Raw genomic sequence first — 17658 nt, 5'->3', positions numbered from 1 at the left:
AGAGAATACTATGCTTAGTGAAATAAGTCAGACAGAGAAAGACAAATACTATATGATATCAGCTATATGTGGAATCTAAAAAAATGATACAAATGAATCTATATACAAAACAGAGACAGACTCACAGACATAGAAAACAAACTTATGGTTACCAAGTGGGACAAATTAGGAGCATGGGGTTAACAAACTACTATACGTAGAATAGATAAGCGGCAGGATTTATTGTATAGCACAGAAAATTATACCCAATATCTTGTTATAACCTATAATGGAATATAATTTGCAAGAAAAGTTAAAAATAAAAAATAACGGTGCATATATGTTTATGAAAAATGTAAAACACATATGAGAACAATAACAACTAAATTCAGGACAGATATTATTTTTGGAATTGGAGAAAGAGAAACAAGATCAAGAAAAGACAGACAGGGCTTCCCTGGTGGTGCAGTGGTTGAGAGGCCGCCTGCCGATGCAGGGGACATGGATTCGTGCCCCGGTCCGGGAAGATCCCACGTGCCGCGGAGCGGCTGGGCCCGTGAGCCATGGCCGCTGAGCCTGCGCGTCCGGAGCCTGTGCTCCGCAACGGGAGAGGCCACAGCAGTGAGAGGCCCGCGTACCGCAAAAAAAAAAAGAAAGAAAAGACAGACAAAATGCTTAATGTGTTTCTTTATCTACATCTTTCTTTAAAAGTAGAACTAAAGCGAATATGGCAAAATGTTATGATTAGATTAATGGTAAGTATATGGATATTTTTAATATCATTTTCTATTGTTCTCTGTAGTTGTCTATGTGTTTGAAATTAATTACAAATCGCTTCAGAGGTCAGGGGATGAGAATTACTATAGTCCAAAGCACAGAATCATGAAAGGCTAATGCCAGAACAGATCACAAAATCATTTTAGTCATTACCCTTATTACGTTCATGAGTATAAGGGCTTTCCTGGAGGAAGGTGAGGTCTTTTCTCCATTACCACAAGTCACATTATTTTTGAGGTTTGTCTGGAGAGAAAGAGGAGGCTGGAGTGCTTGGGTGTGCCCCTGTCCCTTGCCCCAATTCCTTGCCCCTGTCCCTTGCCCCAATCCCTTTGTGGATTGTGTGGAACTCCAGTAACTCAAAAGCACCCTTTGTTCTCCCGGCTCCTCATGGTGCCTAGAGAGCCTGGTCTTTGCCTTCTGCTCACCAGCATCCCCAGCACTTCCATCCCACTCTCTTTGTCTGCCCCTCTCGATCTGCCTTCTCCTGTCTCCTTTCTCAGCTGGAACCATAAAATGAGTTTTCAAAAATGTCCTCAGCAATGCATCTAGAGCACCCCGGATTCTCTCACCATCTTCACTTGATTCATCCTGGTTCCCAGGTTGGATGATTCCCATTGTTCAATTCCTTTCATCTCCCTGGACTACTGAGTATGCCTGGAGAAATTTGCAAAATCATGCTGAGTTGATTCTCCTACAGAGTCATGTATCTCATCTTCACTGCTCCTTCACTGCTGTTTGCTTTTGTTCTCCTGCCTTTTTAGTGCCCCAATGCACTGATCACGGTGAAGTTTCCAGACCCATCAAGTGCCCTGACAAAGCAACACATCATTCTCTAGAAGCTAGAATCTAGATAACTGAAAATACTGAGCTTATCCATGTGTTGCTCACGTCTTCTCCTCTTTATTTCAAACATTTATGTAAGATTTATATTCCTTCCTTACTTGACCTCTGTCTCTAAGAGAGGTAGATCAGCCATCTCCTTACAAATGTAAACTGTGCTTTGGTGCTTTTGGTCTTTTATCCTCGAGGTCCTGGACTTTAGTATTCTCGTGTAGTTTACTGTAGTAATACCTAACCTCTCTCCTTAGCCACTCATTTCCTCTGTAATCAGCTACATTCATTGCCGCCAGAATAATCTTCCTAAAAATACCACTCTGGTTATTTTATTCTGGTAGCTCTTCATTACCTTCTAAAGCAAGGTAAATTCTTTATAATCTGACCTGAGCTACATACATACTCTTGTCCCATGAACTTTCTCTTTTTAGACCCTACATTCTTACAGAGGTAGATCACTCACTTTTGTTTAATTAATACTCCCCTCTCTCTTCTATCTAGAATGCCTTCCTCTCTGTGTCTGTAAAAGTATAGTGCAAATATCACCGTCTTTGTACATTTTTTTTTTGCAGTACGAGGGCCTCTCACTGCTGTGGCCTCTCCCGTTGTGGAGCACAGGCTCTGGACGCGCAGGCTCAGCGGCCATGGCTCACGGGCCCAGCCGCTCCGCGGCATGTGGGATCTTCCCGGACTGGGGCACAAACCAGTGTCCCCTGCATCGGCAGGCGGACTCTCAACTACTGCGCCACCGGGGAAGCCCTCTTTGTACATTTTTAAAGATCCCCTAACATATCTTCCTCTTTTGAATTTGGATTGTAATTTGTACCTCCTCTTCATCATTTTATCATTTCGTACACTGTAAACTAATTGTTTGAATAGTCTTATTTGTTTTGGTAACAATCTTTAAAATTCTGGAAGAATAAACTTACATAGTTTTTATTTTTGTAGCCCTATAGCATCTATCCAAATATGTGGCATTTAAACAAAATATGCATCTTATTAAATCATACCTGAGATTAGGAAAGAATTCCATAGGAAGAAGAGTGATCAAGGCTGTCCTTACTTATGAAAAGAAAGGTTCCTCTCTGTGGGATTAATTGGCCTGTCTGAGGATCAAAGCTTTGACTTCATTAGCCCCATGTTCTGATATACTGAGCTGCTTCTCAAAGTTTGCTTGATACACACTGCCTGCCTTGGATGTCTTAGTCTTGCCAGAAACTGGTAACTTCTGAATCTCCTTTGTGTTGTTATATAAAGAATCTCTGTGCAAAAAAGTAATTGCTTTCCTCAGCTGAAAAGGTCATGACTTTTCATAGTAGATAAGAATACGTGCTTAATAAATAAACTGACAAAATCTAGTTTAGTTTCTCTCAAACCTGGCTGTCCCTCCTCTGTCCCCCTTGTTATGACTGGGTGTTTAGTGGGTGCCAGTTATGATGTAGACATTGTATAAAAGCATAGCAATGGTATAGTATCTATTTGTTAGAATTCAAAATAATGGATGACCTGAAAGCATAAATCAGTGACCTCTCGCATCACCTTTGTCCCTAAGGAGATACTCTGTTGAAAACAAAGGAAATCATATCTGCCTCTTATTTAACCTCCTGACTTCTTTCTTCTGTCTGGGTGTGGTAGATTATATGTATACACACACACACACACACACACACACACACACGTGCATGCGTGCGCGCACACACACACACACACACACAGATTCTTTGCAGCCCCTCCAAAAAGAGGAGGAGTCTATTTTCCCACCCCTTGAGTCTGGTCTGTCTTTGTGATTTACTTTGACCTGTACAATTCAACAAAAGTGGCAAAATGGAACTTCTGAACCTCTATTTCTATCAGCCTTACGACTTCTACTTTTGCCCTCTTGGGATACTTCCAGCAGCGTGTAAAATTCCAGATGGAAGGTTTCATAGAGAGAGAGTCACGGTTGTTACAGCTTTTCCAGCCATTCTAGCCAAGCCCCCAGGCCTTGGGGTCATTTAAAGCATCCAGCCCCAGCCAAGCCACTGGCTGACTGGGTCACCCACCCTGAGTGAGGCCAGATGAGGTGAACAGAACTGCCCAGTCCACTAACAGAATCACATGGAATGATACATCCCTTGTGTAAAGTCACTAAGTATTGAGCTGGGTGCTATGCGGAAATAGGTAAGTGATACAAGAAACTTATGTGAATTCGGTGTATTTAGCTTGATTCTCTGATTCTGGAGTGTGCACAAACAAAATTTCGTATTCACATAATAGCATCTAAGGTAAACCCCGAATAAAGATCATCCCAATGGAGGATTGGGTTACAGTTTCCTAAATGTAAAGTGAGAGCATCGCATTAAATGTACCTAAGATCTTTTTGCTCTATTTTCCGAAATACCAGCTCGTTTTGATAGTTCGATTCTCCGGAAGAATTAGAATTCACGATTCTAATGTTCTTCTTTGTTCTCTACCTAAATTGTTCTGGCCAATTTATTCCTTGATCGTCCATGACAGATAAAAGATACAAAATAGAAATGGGTGAGAGCTCCAAGTATATGGAGGGGCAGGAATCCTACTACACCTTTCCTGTGAAAACCTTGTGCCTCCTTCATATAGATAAACTGTGCTCATCCAAACCTCTTCTGAACTGCCACATAGTTACAGGGAGAAAAAGCTGCTGGAAGATGATTTATGCAAGGTATCTGTGCATTCCTTCGAATTTTTTAGGCGTGAGAGTCAGTGTACACATTTGCTGAGCCCATGACCCAAGGCTCTAAGAAAATTTCGCCTCACACGATACCCAGAACGCTTGACTAAAGGCAGGTTGTGAGTTTGCTGTTGGGATTTGTCTGTTTAGGTTGGTTTTGGCTGGGCTGCTGTGTCCCAGATCTCTTCAGCCCACTGGTCATATACAGTTGATGTGAGTTCTTTGTGCCCACTGGATGTATTGGGTTTTGCTCCATGACCCCGAGTGGCATTACGTCAATGAAATCACCCAGTGGAGAAATGACTTAGACCGCCAATAGTCACTGAACATAATTGCTCTTAGCATTGGAAAGAAATTGATGAAGATATAAAATGCATAGAATATTGGATCCAGAAGGCACTTTAGAAACCATTTAGTGAGGAAAGTGGAACTCATAGAACAAAGGGACATGCCCAGAGTCACAAAACTAGTTAACGGCATTCCGTGCAGTTTAAAAATAAACGCTCTATACTATTGCTGCATACTATTAGAAATCAGAGGAAGATCTAGGGTGCTGTGATATTATGACCAGTGCATCAGCAATGCCAAATATACCTTGCACGATATTTGTCCCCCCAAACATGGACATGGATTGCTGAACAAAGGCAGTAATCAGAGAATCCTGGGTGTATTTGGATGTGCATATGTGTGTATATATTGTGGGTGTGTATGTGTATAGATATTTAGATATATTACTATCTATATAGACACAAAAAGAGAGAGAGGAGTTTGTCAAGGCAGTGATTTAGCTTGTTTTCCATGTAGGAGAAAGAAATAGCATTAAGAGAAGTAATCCTTTATGCTGACTTTTAATCCTCTGAAAGCTCCAGTCCTACAAGACATGGTACAATCGATGTCCTGGACTCTGACCAGCCAGATCATTCTCTCTTGGTGAAATGGAGATTTCTCCTTTCTTCCGAACTTAGCCTTTAGGAAAATTAAGGCGAGGAGCCTGGAGTTCCCCCTAGAGGCTAACATTTATACGTGCAACTTTAAAAGCACTGCACTGTAGGGATCCCTGTGTTTTCAGTCTTCACAATTCCCTAACGAATATATCAGCATGATCTCTGTTCATTACCTTAACAGATGTTAACAGAGCGAAGGTAGAATATCCGTGGGTGTATCTCATGAGTTAAAGGTTGGAGTCATAGACATCATTTCTTTTATGATGGACGTCTAAAAAAATACATTAGATGACCTCCCCTTTGAACATGCGCTGGGTGGTAGCACATTCGGGTTCTGTGATCCAAAGTATCAGATAATCTCCAAAGTCAAGTTGAATAGGGGCAGTTATCTGAGTCGTGAGCTGGGAAATGCTACCCTCTATTGCTAAGCTACTCTCTTCATGACTGAATAGGCCACTTGGCATCAACTAAAGTCCCCAGGGACCCTTTGGCACATCACGGTGGTAGGATGCTGCCTGTCGTGCAGCAGGCTGTAGCCAGCAACAAGCTGAGGCAAACAGATGCTGCCATTAGCTTCTCCACTGTTGGGGCTCTAAAAATGGGGGGCTGCTCTTTCATAGCTGTTCAATTAATAGACAGTAATTAAGAGAGGTGGGAAGGTTTCTTTCGTTTTCTCATTTCTTACTATGTTCTCTGTGAGTGATCCGTCATAAGCCACCGAAAGGGTCCTATCCTATGAAATTAACAGGTGCATTTGTTAACTTCCTGGTGAAACATAGGAACGTATGGCTTGGGAATATTTTCTAGTGTTGAAAATTAATATCTATACGCATCTATCTCTCTATACATACTTTACGAGTAAAAATTTCATTTTCATATCATACAGGGTACGTATTTTTTATATGGTGTAGGTACTGCAGATGTGATTGTACTTTTAATCTGTTTTTTTTTTTTTCCTGTGTTTCAGTCCTGAGGATCTAGAAAAAATGAGGGAGGAAGAATAAATGTTGGTGTATTTTTTTTTAACATCTTTATTGGTGTATAATTGCTTTACAGTGGTGTGTTAGTTTCTGCTTTATAACAAAGTGAATCAGCTATACGTATACATATATCCCCATACCACCCCCCTCTTGCATCTCCCTCCCACCCTCCCTATCCCACCCCTCTAGGTGGTCACAAAGCACCGAGCTGATCTCCCTGTGCTATGTGGCTGCTTCCCACTAGCTATCTATTTTACATTTGGTAGTGTATATATGTCCATGCTGCTCTCTCACTTCGTCCCAGCTTACCCTTCCCCCTCCCTGTGTCCTCAAGTCCATTCTCTACGTCTGCCTCTTTAGTCTTTAGGTGTATTTGTTTTTGTAGCTTCTGTTTTCACTTTTTTTGTTGTCTTAATGCTGCCAATTGTGGAAGCAGGCCATTTGGGAAGCATTTGTGGTGCTTTCTTCAACTTGATTAGCTTTTGCTGCCAGGGCCTCCAGTTGTATGGTTAAGGAATTCCTGTAATTTACAGGAACACAAAGCAGCCTTTGGAAACACATCCACCCAGCAGACAGGAAGAAAAAAACACACTATTTGGCTAAAAAAAAGTGAGGAAGTCCAGGTGGAGAAAAGCTTGCCGAACATCCCGTCAGGAAATATTCATTACTTTTCATTTTAAACAGCAGCTTCCGAGATCCATTTTCATATTTATAGAATACCTGGCAGCAAGCAAATGTGATCCCGAAAGCTATGTTTTATTTCATATCTTGCTTTTGCTTTTTGAATCCCACTTTTAAAACTGTATAGGAAAGAATGAGCTCACAGGTATGGTCTTGACATTCTTCAGTGGCCTCAAACGTCATGGATCTTGACTGTTTGTTACACTACAGGAATAAGAATACATCTTAACCCAAACTCTCAAAACTATTAGAATGGATTGAAATGGAAGAACTTTCATGTAAAAATTAACTTGGGGCCTGGTCCAAAAGATCCGACTTTAAATAGCCGTGTTCATCTGGGCCACCTTAGATATTTTTACCTATGTATTTTAGTGCACGTGTGGAGTTACCTAGGAGAAGTACTTTATTCAGTTTACACATAGAAGCAGTTTCTGTGAAAATAGTGCCAAGATTGGAGCTCAAATCCCAGGTGTTCTTTTCCCAGGGTTAAAATGTTATTTTGTGGACATCTGTGAAATGGGGACAGTAAGGCTTGCTCTAACGGCCCCCACAGGGCTGTTGAATGGATCAGGGCTCACTCAGGAGACAGAAACCACACCAGTTATTTGAACACAGATATTGAGTATAAGTAGGCATAATATTTTTAACGAGATAAGATTATCACAAAGATGGCAACTACAAGAGGTAGCTTTCCCCTCTAGAGCTGGAGGAACAAAGGGAAGTGTTTGAAATGGTAAAAACTTAGAACTTCGGAGGAAAGGACCAGTGGAGCTAAAATTTATTGATGTGGATGAGCTTGGGCAAAACGCCTTGTAGCCTGAGCCCTGCTCTGCAGAGGGCAGGCTAGTGGGGTATCTCTGATGTTGGAAGTATTGCAAACTGGTTTTGGCTTGCTCTAGAGCAAGGAACAGCTGGGCCTGGAGCACAGATGTATAGTTAGGTTGATGCTCTTAGGAGCAGCAGAAAGGCAGCCAGTCCACAGGAGGGAATATGTATCTCCCTCCTCTAGTTTTCTCAGACTTCATCTAGTACTCCCTGGTAATAAAGGCTAACAGAGAGCCAGTTGGGAAAGCAGAAACAGGGTTTTGAGAGTCTCAGCCTCAGCATCGGAAGGCAGAGTGTTAACAGTGGATTTGGAGCTGAGAGTTAATCGTGGCACAGTTGTATGTAAAACTGCCTTGAAAATTAAGGTACAGATATGGGTTATAATTTCACAATGTAAAGGTAGAATTTTATAATCATTTACATTTCAGCTCTTGTAAATCTTGAAAAATAATAGTGCCTTAGATATTCTTAAATGACTTCCATGTTGTTCAAATATCTTACCAATAATAGGGTACTTAATATGGGTATTTACACCACATGTGGGCCTCTTATGTTTGCGGCTCAATGGCTTATGAATAATAAGCTTATTCTGCTATAATAAAGTAAGAATTAGAAAATTAATACAGAATGAGGTAGGTCTAGGGTAAGGGGAAGTGGGGTAAGAATTTGAATTATGTTAGTATTGATGATATGTAAGAGAAACTGATTTAGGTTTTGGTATTTTGTTTGTTTTGCGAAAAAAAAAAAAAAAACATTTAGAAGAATGGTCCCCAAGGACGATGTTGAATGTTGTTCATTATGTGCTCTGATTTATCTTCACATTATCTTAGGGAAAAGGCAATTGAAACATGGACAGCAATTATGGAACACAGAATGTGACAATGATGATTCCACTTTTATTATTTGGCTTAAATAAAGCAAGGGCATACCTTATGTACTTGACATGACATATACCTAAACACTTAGAGAAAGGCTAAGAAAGTAAGCTGGTTTTGTTTTGTTTTTTTTAATTTTTAAATTGACATATAGTGATTTACAATGTTGTGTTAATTTCTGGTGTACAACAAAGTGATTCAGTTATACATATATATATTTTTTCATATTCTTTTCCATTATGGTTTATTATAGGATATTAAATATAGTTCCCTGTGCTATACAGTGGGACCTTGTTGTTTTCCTATTTTATATATAGTAGTTTGTATCTGCTAATCCCAAACTCCTAATTTACCTCTCCTCTACCCCCTTTCCCCTTTGGTAATCAAAAATTTATCTTCTCTGTCTTTGAGTCTGTTTCTGTTTTGTAAATAAGTTTATTTGCATCATACTTTAGGTTCCACATATAAGTGATGTCACATGGTATTTGTCTTTCTGTTTCTGACTTAATTCACTTAAGACGATAATCTCTGGGTCCATCCACATTGTTGCAAATGGCATTATATCATTCTTTTTTATGGCTGAGTAATATTCCATTGTATATATTTACCATATCTTCTTTATCCATTCATCTATTGATGAACATTTAGACTGCTTCCATGTCTTGGCTGTAGTAAATAGTGCTGCTGTGAACATTGGGGTGCATGTATCTTTTTGAATTAGAGTTTTCTTTGGATATATGTCCAGGAGTGAGATGGCAGGATCATATGGTAACTATTTTTATTTTTTTAAGGAACCTCCATACTGTTTTCCGTAGTGGCTACACCAATTTACATTCCCACCAATAGTGTAGGAGGGTTCCGTTTCCTTTGCACCAAGACTAGGCTGTTCAATAGTGGAAAGCAACTTACAACCCAAGTTCTTCAGGCTCACGTCTCAAGATAATTTTCTTTCTATGGCTTGTTGTATCTAAGAGCATAAAAAATAGCATTGATTGTGGTGATAACAGTCTGTGTCCTAGAGCAAGATTATTTTTAGAGTGCATTGAGTATCTTAACAAAAGAATAACTTTTATTTCTGTCTTACATTGAAGAGAATAAACAGATATTCTGGTCAGATAGTAATGATGATGGCTTTTTTTTTTTTTTTTTACAACTTCTCTGACAATATTGGTTTCAGGAAGATCTGAAATTATTCGAGCATAAAATTCTTGGTTTGTCTATTTTTAAACTATAGCTAAAAAATAAAGAAGCAATGTGTCATTCCTTGATTCATTGGAGGTGAGGGTAGGGGATCTAAAGATGTGAATTTTATAGAGGACAGTTCTTGATATTACATTCAGGTAGAGTGATTACTATTTTTCCTTTTCGTCTCACAAAATGTTCCACTTCAAAGAGTGTTTTGTGGCTACATAATAAATCTTTATACAATATTTTATTGTTATGAATTATTGATGTTGAAAAAAGCCCTATATTTTATATTTTCAACGAAATGTAATATTCTTATGTCTTCACAAGAAGATGGAAAAGCTGCTCCATGAGATTCTCCTCGTGTCTAAATCATTCTCTGGTTTTAAGTTATTTGCTAAGAGAGTAGTTTGACTTTCATTCTCTTAGAGGACCATTTAGTGCTAAGCTACTGTAAGAAAGTGGATCTTTCTTCCTAAGAACATAACTGACAAAGACAGTTCAACAGGCAATGAGAAAAACAGCATCCCTTTTATGTCATCTTTCTTTTTTCCCCTCATTTGGAAAGTGATCCACAAATGTTTCTTTCATCACTGTATATGACATGCTCTTATTCTCTGAGGGGAAATAAAAAGAGGTATGTTGAGAAGGGGCTATCTTCTGTGATGTCAAAGTTTCTATCTAAATTAAGATATAATACTGGTAATTGACCCAAGTTAGTTTAACTCAGATTATAAATAAAGGGCTATGGCCATAACAGTCTTGGCTACCAGACAGTGTATGTAGCAATAGCTAATAAAGAGCCAAATATGGTGGAAATTTGGAAGAGAAACAAAAAAATCCAAAGGAGTGTAAAAACACAAGGAAAATGACATGTGCTCTGGGTTCCTCATTGGTGCTGGCAAGGCTGAGCTGTAACATCAGCTTCCCAAGAGCAGCACCCTCCAGCTCCCTGCACTGAGCTGGCTGTGAAGTGCATGAAATCACTCTTTTTCCTGCCTGCAGAACAGCCGTTGGGGGTAGGCAGTCACTGAAACTGACATGGGGAATTCTTAAGACAGATAAGGCTTTGCTTTGCTAACCTTCTGTTGGTATAGAAGGAAGGACTCTTCCTTCAAGTCATTCACTAGGGATATTTTAGACAATCATTGCCCACTTCTAGTCTGCCATCCTGGAGCTATGCTATTTGAGATTAGTGTGTTGCCAAACTCATATTAAGAAAGAGGTTCTTTTATTTCCTTATGTCTCAGACTTGCACTTGTCAACTGTAAGGATGAAAAAGTGAGAAGAGAGAAAAGGTTTCCCACATGTTGACAATTTCGAGGGCTTCCTTGATCATCTACGTTGAAATAGAATTAGAAGGTAGGGCAGGTGGCTGTTACTGGGGCTCCAGAATTAACTGGATGTGTGTCCACAAATGATTGGTGAGTGATCCTTCCTCTAAGGTAAAATAGTCCAGAAATAAAAGATTCTCCTTAAGCAAGTGCAAACACGGAAGTGACTGGATAGCGAATGCCTTAACTTCATTAAAATGGCAAAAGTCAACCCATTTCTTATTGCCTATCAAGGTAATGATAGAACAATTGACTCAGAAGCTAATGGAAACAAAGGCTCCTCAGTGACCTGTTTGCAGGAGCAGGGTTGGGATGGGGCTGTTTACAATACCCCCTCCTCAGATCTAATGCCCTTGCCCTGTCCCACCCCTATATCATAAGCAAGGGCTTCAAGATGGAAGAATATTATTCACAAGATGGAGCTCATAGTTTATCTTTGTTATTGACGTGCACTTTGTCAAAATGTGTGGGTATGTATGCAGCCACATAATGAAGCTATGTTTTTTTTTTTTTTTTTTTTTTTGCGGTACGTGGGCCTCTCACTGTTGTGGCCCTCCCGTGGCGGAGCACAGGCTCCGGACACGCAGGCTCAGCGGCCATGGCCCACGGGCCCAGCCGCTCCGCGGCACGTGGGATCTTCCCGGACCGGGGCACGAACCCGCGTCCCCTGCACTGGCAGGCGGACTCTCAACCGCTGCACCACCAGGGAAGCCCTATGATTTTGTTTTATAATCATACAGCAGATTGTCAGATTGAGATGTTCTGTCATGTTGCGGACAATTATAGTTCCCTGATTCCTCCTCTCTTTCCTTCATGGTATCAGGAAATTTTGTTGTGATTTAGGATGGGAATATTTAACCTCCTAGTGAGAGTACAGTGACCCTTGCTACTCTTTATAGGAGATTGTCCCCTTTTCTGAACCACCTCTGCTCTCATACATGGACCTAAATCTAGAAAAAAAAATTCTCCTAGTGCACTCTCTCCCCATCTCATAAATGCTTTCCTATTTCATTTTCAGTCTTTTAGATTCTGATATCAGAGAGGTCTCAGGAGAAATGTCACATAGAAATGATTTGCTCAGATATTTTAATTAATGGATTATTTTTAATAATGTGTTTATTGAATGCTAATATTTTTCATTTTGATATTTCCAATTTGAAAATTAAATGAAAATAATAGCATCATTGCTAATTCAGCTAAGGATGAATAAATTAATTTCACTGTGAAATTTTTTGACCCCTGAGGCTGGTGCTCTAACCAGTATTGATTTGGCTTGCTCCAACCTTCATTCTGTGTGTCAGCCACGATGCAATACTGATAGTGCTTCACAATGAAAAGGGCTGTACTTTCCCCTCAGACCACTGGCCAAATAATAATCAGGTAATTGGAATGTATTTAGCACTTTCATCTGAAAAACTAATACACACTAGCCCTGACTCTCTAAGACTCTCCTTACGTCATCCCTAGTAAGCTGTTAGGTGAAGAATATTTGTCCCGGTGGCTGGCACATGATAAATATTCAATAGATATTTGTTGAATATCTTTTGAAGTTGAAATTAAAGTGACATCAATCATTTAATTTAAATTTAAGTACCCATTGACTTAATTTGAAAAATATGTTAGTTATTCACCCTATGAACATACAATGGAATGGCATTAAACGTTATGAAATTAAAAAATCATAACTCATTTTTTCTTCCCATTTTAAGGATCTAGGCATTTCAAGATCACACACTAGTTTACAGAGAGGTTGCTTCAACATTCTTATAAGGGAGGACTGAGGCTATAGCTACACAAAGGGAAATGAAAATTAAAGCAACTATAGAATTTAATTAAGCCTGGTATCTTTACCTAGTCCATCTGAATTGGTCATGAAACTGAACCTGGTCCATGACTGTGTGTGTGGTTGGCACTACCAGGCACCACCTTTTGTGTCCTTTCAAGTAGAGAGGTCTCCATTTGTGGAACTTGCTCTGCCTCTTAAAATGTCATTATTCAGCACTTTTAGGCTATTGCTACTCAACATTGCACCTTTATGTTAAAAAGTATTGAAAGATTCCAATTTAAGCCAAATGTTTCAATCATTTAGTTAGGGTAGGCTTGAATTACTTAATGTTTGTCTTAATTTGGTATTTTTTGCTGAGTTACTAGAGCCATAATTCCATTTAGGGAAATTTATTTTGCTAAAGAGCTCCCAAGCCCTCTTTTATTGTTTTATTATTTATTGTTATTTTGTATATTCTTGAGTCCTTTTCTGTTCTTGGCCTTAATTTACACTTTTTGATTATCATTCTTCGTCCAGATACTCTCTCTTACCTCCTTTGTTTATTTGGGTGCTAATTTGGCTTATGAAAGAGACTTTTATCCTTTTCCACTTCATCAATATGTCACTTTTTTTCTAGTCTCATTTTGGCTTCTACTGTTTCATGCTATTTAATGTTTGAGGATATTTGCCTTCTTGATTCCTTCTATAAGCCTTCTTGTTCCCAAAGCCTCCTTAAATTATGGAGTAATAGAGGGCAAGAGTCAAAAAGAAGAAAAGTGAAATGGAATAAAGCTAATGACCAGTTTGTCTTAGAGTCCTAATGATTGGATTTAATTAGGAAGCCCACAGGGCAGATTTACGTTCGCTTGTTGGAAAGGAACAAGAGTGTGCTATTTATGTTTTAGTTCATAAACTCCTAAGCCGCAGAGACCATGTCTATTTAAATTACGTGCCCAGTTCAGCACCACATAAGATGATGATAATGTTGTCTGATAAATTCGAGCTACTGCTGTCTGTTCATTTCTACAATCCCATTTCCTCCTTGTTGTGACTGTATCTGCATGACTTAGTGGCAACTGTATGTTTACATTAGCAAACTGAGGTGGACAACTGAGAGGATAACCACTTTGCCCAATAGAAAAAGAAAGATCTAGAAGCCATTTATTCAAAGGTCCCCTTCCTAAGCTAGGTATACACTAAGAAGGTGAAATATTAGCAATTGTAGGGAGAATGGACAATTATAAGCCCTAAATCTATGGCAACATAAGCCATTTCCTTTGATTATTCTGGTTCTTTTAGTCATCGTTATATTAAGTCAAGTGTGAATCACTGTGACTCTGTTTTCCTACGAAGACCACCAGAATTCATGGGAACCAGACCATTCAAGTGAGACTTGAATTAAATGAATTACGTACCTCTGCTCAGATATGGCTGTGATTTATATTTCAATGTCCCACCAAGTAAGCATGTGTACCGTTCCTGGTCCAAAAGGCCATGCACATTGAGTGATGTAACCACATCCCTTTATCCACTCCTGGCATTTGGAAGGCTCCTGTCACACCTCTATGAATGTATGGTGTACATTGTTCTCTAAATCTTTCTTCTTGTCCCTGTCTTTCAAATGCTTTATTTTTCAACAATATTTTCCCCCGCTCTGGCTTTTTGTTTTAAAAATCAGGAAATAATTCTATGACAGTGAATTTTGATCCTTCATATCAAAAAATGGCTTCTTTTTCTAGAGATCTGTCACCCACAGTGTGTCTTGTAATAGACTCTAATTAGTCATAAGTATAATACATCTGCTGCTATATAGCATCTCTTCCTCTGTTAAAGAATAATGTTATGACTCTGCAATGCATAGCTGCCTCCATAAAGATTTTTTTATTGTGCGTATTTCCCCAAATATAAGTGAGTTTGGTGCACTTAAAGGTTATTAAGTTGTGAATTTAAGACTTCATAGAAATAAGCGGGACCAAGCATTTAGCTTAGAATAATTTAAGGAATACTTATAAAGCACTTATATACAAATCAAATGACATAATAGACAACAAGAGAACAATGTTTAATTTTAAATACTCCACCTAGAGAAAATATTGTTGCATACTAACTGAGTGACACAAAATGTCAAAAAAGTGGCAATTGAGGATTATTTTACATCTTTATATTTTAAAGAAAAACTATCAACATCTTAAGTGACATGAGCATTTATCATATTGTCAAACAAAGCGATGTCCTTGTTTCTTGGATGACTGATGAGTGTGTTGCTGGAAAAGCAGTAGATGTTCTTGCTCTGATACTTTTTTCCATTCATGTAAATTTATACCTTGTAGAAGTTGTATGATTGTGCAGAGCTGCTTGAGCTACTAAAACTTGCTACATCTACATTTTCCATTATGATGCTATCCTTTGAGTTGCTAATAAACCTTGTAGCTTGGGTAATGGACCTATAAAGCTGTTTATATAAAATATACATTATAGGGCTTCCCTGGTGGCGCAGTGGTTGAGAGTCCGCCTGCCGATGCAGGGGACGTGGACTCGTGCCCCGGTCCGGGAAGATCCCACATGCCGCGGAGCGGCTGGGCCCGTGAGCCATGGCCGCTGAGCCTGCGCGTCCGGAGCCTGTGCTCCGCAACGGGAGAGGCCACAACGGTGACGGCCCGCGTACTGCAAAAAAAAAAAAATTAAAAAAAAAAATATATATATACATTATATAAAATTTTGTAAATATATATATTTTTTTTCCCTCCCCTTTAGCTCTCCTTTTTTGCAGTCTGGATCTGGCTAGAGTATCTCACTGTTAAGGAGAATAATGTTCTCTTTTCCACCTGCAAAGTTTTTTTTTCTTATTTCTGTGGTTATTTCTCTTTAAAAGAATGTTATTCTTCGCAAATAAGGGGTTATTTTAGAGAATGTGAATGGTTTAAAACTAATTTATAGGCATTATTAGAAAGATAAGCAGAGTACACTCAATATTAAAAATGGCTAAATGGTGACATCTTGGAAGTACAGGAAATCTCATTGTTAACAAATGTTATTAAGTTGCAGCTTATTACTTAGCAAAAGTGATACTCAATGAGCTATCTAGGGCTAGAAATGTAATATTAATATTTATAGTAATTTTGTGTTAAATTTGTCTAGTGCCTTACTGTTTTCAGTGTGTTTTCACGTGCGTTATTGCTTCTGAGCCCTAAGCAAAGGAAAAGGGTAAAGGACATGGTTCCTCTCTTTTAATAGAGACAAACAAAGGGTCAAAGAGATTAAGTGGTTTGACCAAATTCACAATTAATCTGTGGCTAAGTTGTCACTAATAACTAAGTATTGAACTTCATCAGCTTTCCAGTTGATGAGGAGATAAATAAATCAGAATATAGGGTAAGTAAAAGGCATTTGGGGTGGTTTGGAGCTGTTAGTCATTATTCTGTCCAATCGCCTAGGAACTCTGATCATGGAATTCATATTTTAAAAGAACAGGCAAAGTTCCAATTCCCCAGTTTAGTCAAAGGCCAATATTTGTTTGATTTATTATAAACTTCTAGGTATCTTTTAAGCCCTCACAGGTATAGAGATTTATGTGAAATCAGAAGCAAAGGGTATTCATATAATCCATTAAATAAATGTCCTATATCTGTCTATCCCTTCATCTCTAGAAGATCGATATCTCTGTCACTACATAATATGAAATACATCCCCTAGAATGGGCTGTATAGTCTACTCAGTTCTTGAGACCCCTGGTTAATTTACTACTTAGGATATCAATTTCAGTGGCACCTGTTTGGTTATACTGGAAAACATCCTGTTTATTCAATAGGAATAAACTGAGATCACAAAATTGTTTCCTATAGGCTTTTATGCTGCTAGTATTGAAATTTCTTCTAATTCAGATGTTTGAGCTGACACCATAGAAATGAAATCTGTCACGTTCTTACAGATGGTTTTTCTTCTAATGAAACTGAGGGATGAATGAAATTTTAAACTTTTAAGGTAATGATGTTGGTTTGTACTTGACACATTTAAAGCTCTAGTTACTCTTTGCTTCACATTTCTCCACTAACAATGGGTTTTTACCCAAATTTTTTTTTTTTTTTTTTTTTTTTTTTTTGCGGTACGCGGGCCTCTCACTGTTGCGGCCTCTCCCATTGCTGAGCACAGGCTCCGGACGCGCAGGCTCAGCGGCCATGGCTCACGGGCCCAGCCGCTCCGCGTCATGTGGGATCTTACCGGACTGGGGCACGAACCCGTGTCCCCTGCATCGGCAGGCGGACTCTCAACCACTGCGCCACCAGGGAAGCCCTATCCAAATTTTTTATGGCAGTGTTCACTTATAAAATCGTTTTTAGAACCTTTGGAATGAGGCCACTAACTATTCAGCTTTAAAAGCATCCACATAAGTAACAATCCATTCTGTGTTGGTGCTTGCTTTTTATTGGTAATTAAAATGATCTGAAGTCAAAATGAGAGTAGTAAATAAAGCTTAGCGTCAGAGATCAAGGCAGTAAGCAAGATACTTCAGACTGCTATTAAGAAACACGAATGTTTTTTGGCAAAATTTTTCTATATAAAATGCATGGAGTCTGTTTTGAAATTGCTCTATATTACGAAAATGTTCATATTCTTATAAACATTTCCCTGTAATTTTAATTTGCAAAAGGAGTTGGCAAAACTCCTTTTGCAAATATGCAACAATTCTTATATTTTGCAGAAGAGGCAATTGTGTTTTTTGTGCAGCTTAAGCTATTATAAGCATCCCTACCTTAAACTAGATTCCTTGATTCTCGGCATACACGGCTACT

General features: G+C 38.9%; 1 protein-coding gene across 2 annotated transcripts in view; it reads left to right on the top strand.

Moving 5' to 3' along the window:
• The window catches only part of INPP4B (inositol polyphosphate-4-phosphatase type II B), a 728360-nt gene that overhangs the window by 427708 nt on the left and 282994 nt on the right, over positions 1-17658 (top strand). The window lies entirely within an intron of this gene.

The sequence above is a fragment of the Lagenorhynchus albirostris genome, chromosome 4 (assembly GCF_949774975.1).
Source record: "Lagenorhynchus albirostris chromosome 4, mLagAlb1.1, whole genome shotgun sequence".
NCBI classification, from domain to species: Eukaryota; Metazoa; Chordata; class Mammalia; order Artiodactyla; family Delphinidae; genus Lagenorhynchus; species Lagenorhynchus albirostris.
This window is presented reverse-complemented; position numbering and strand designations above follow the sequence as displayed.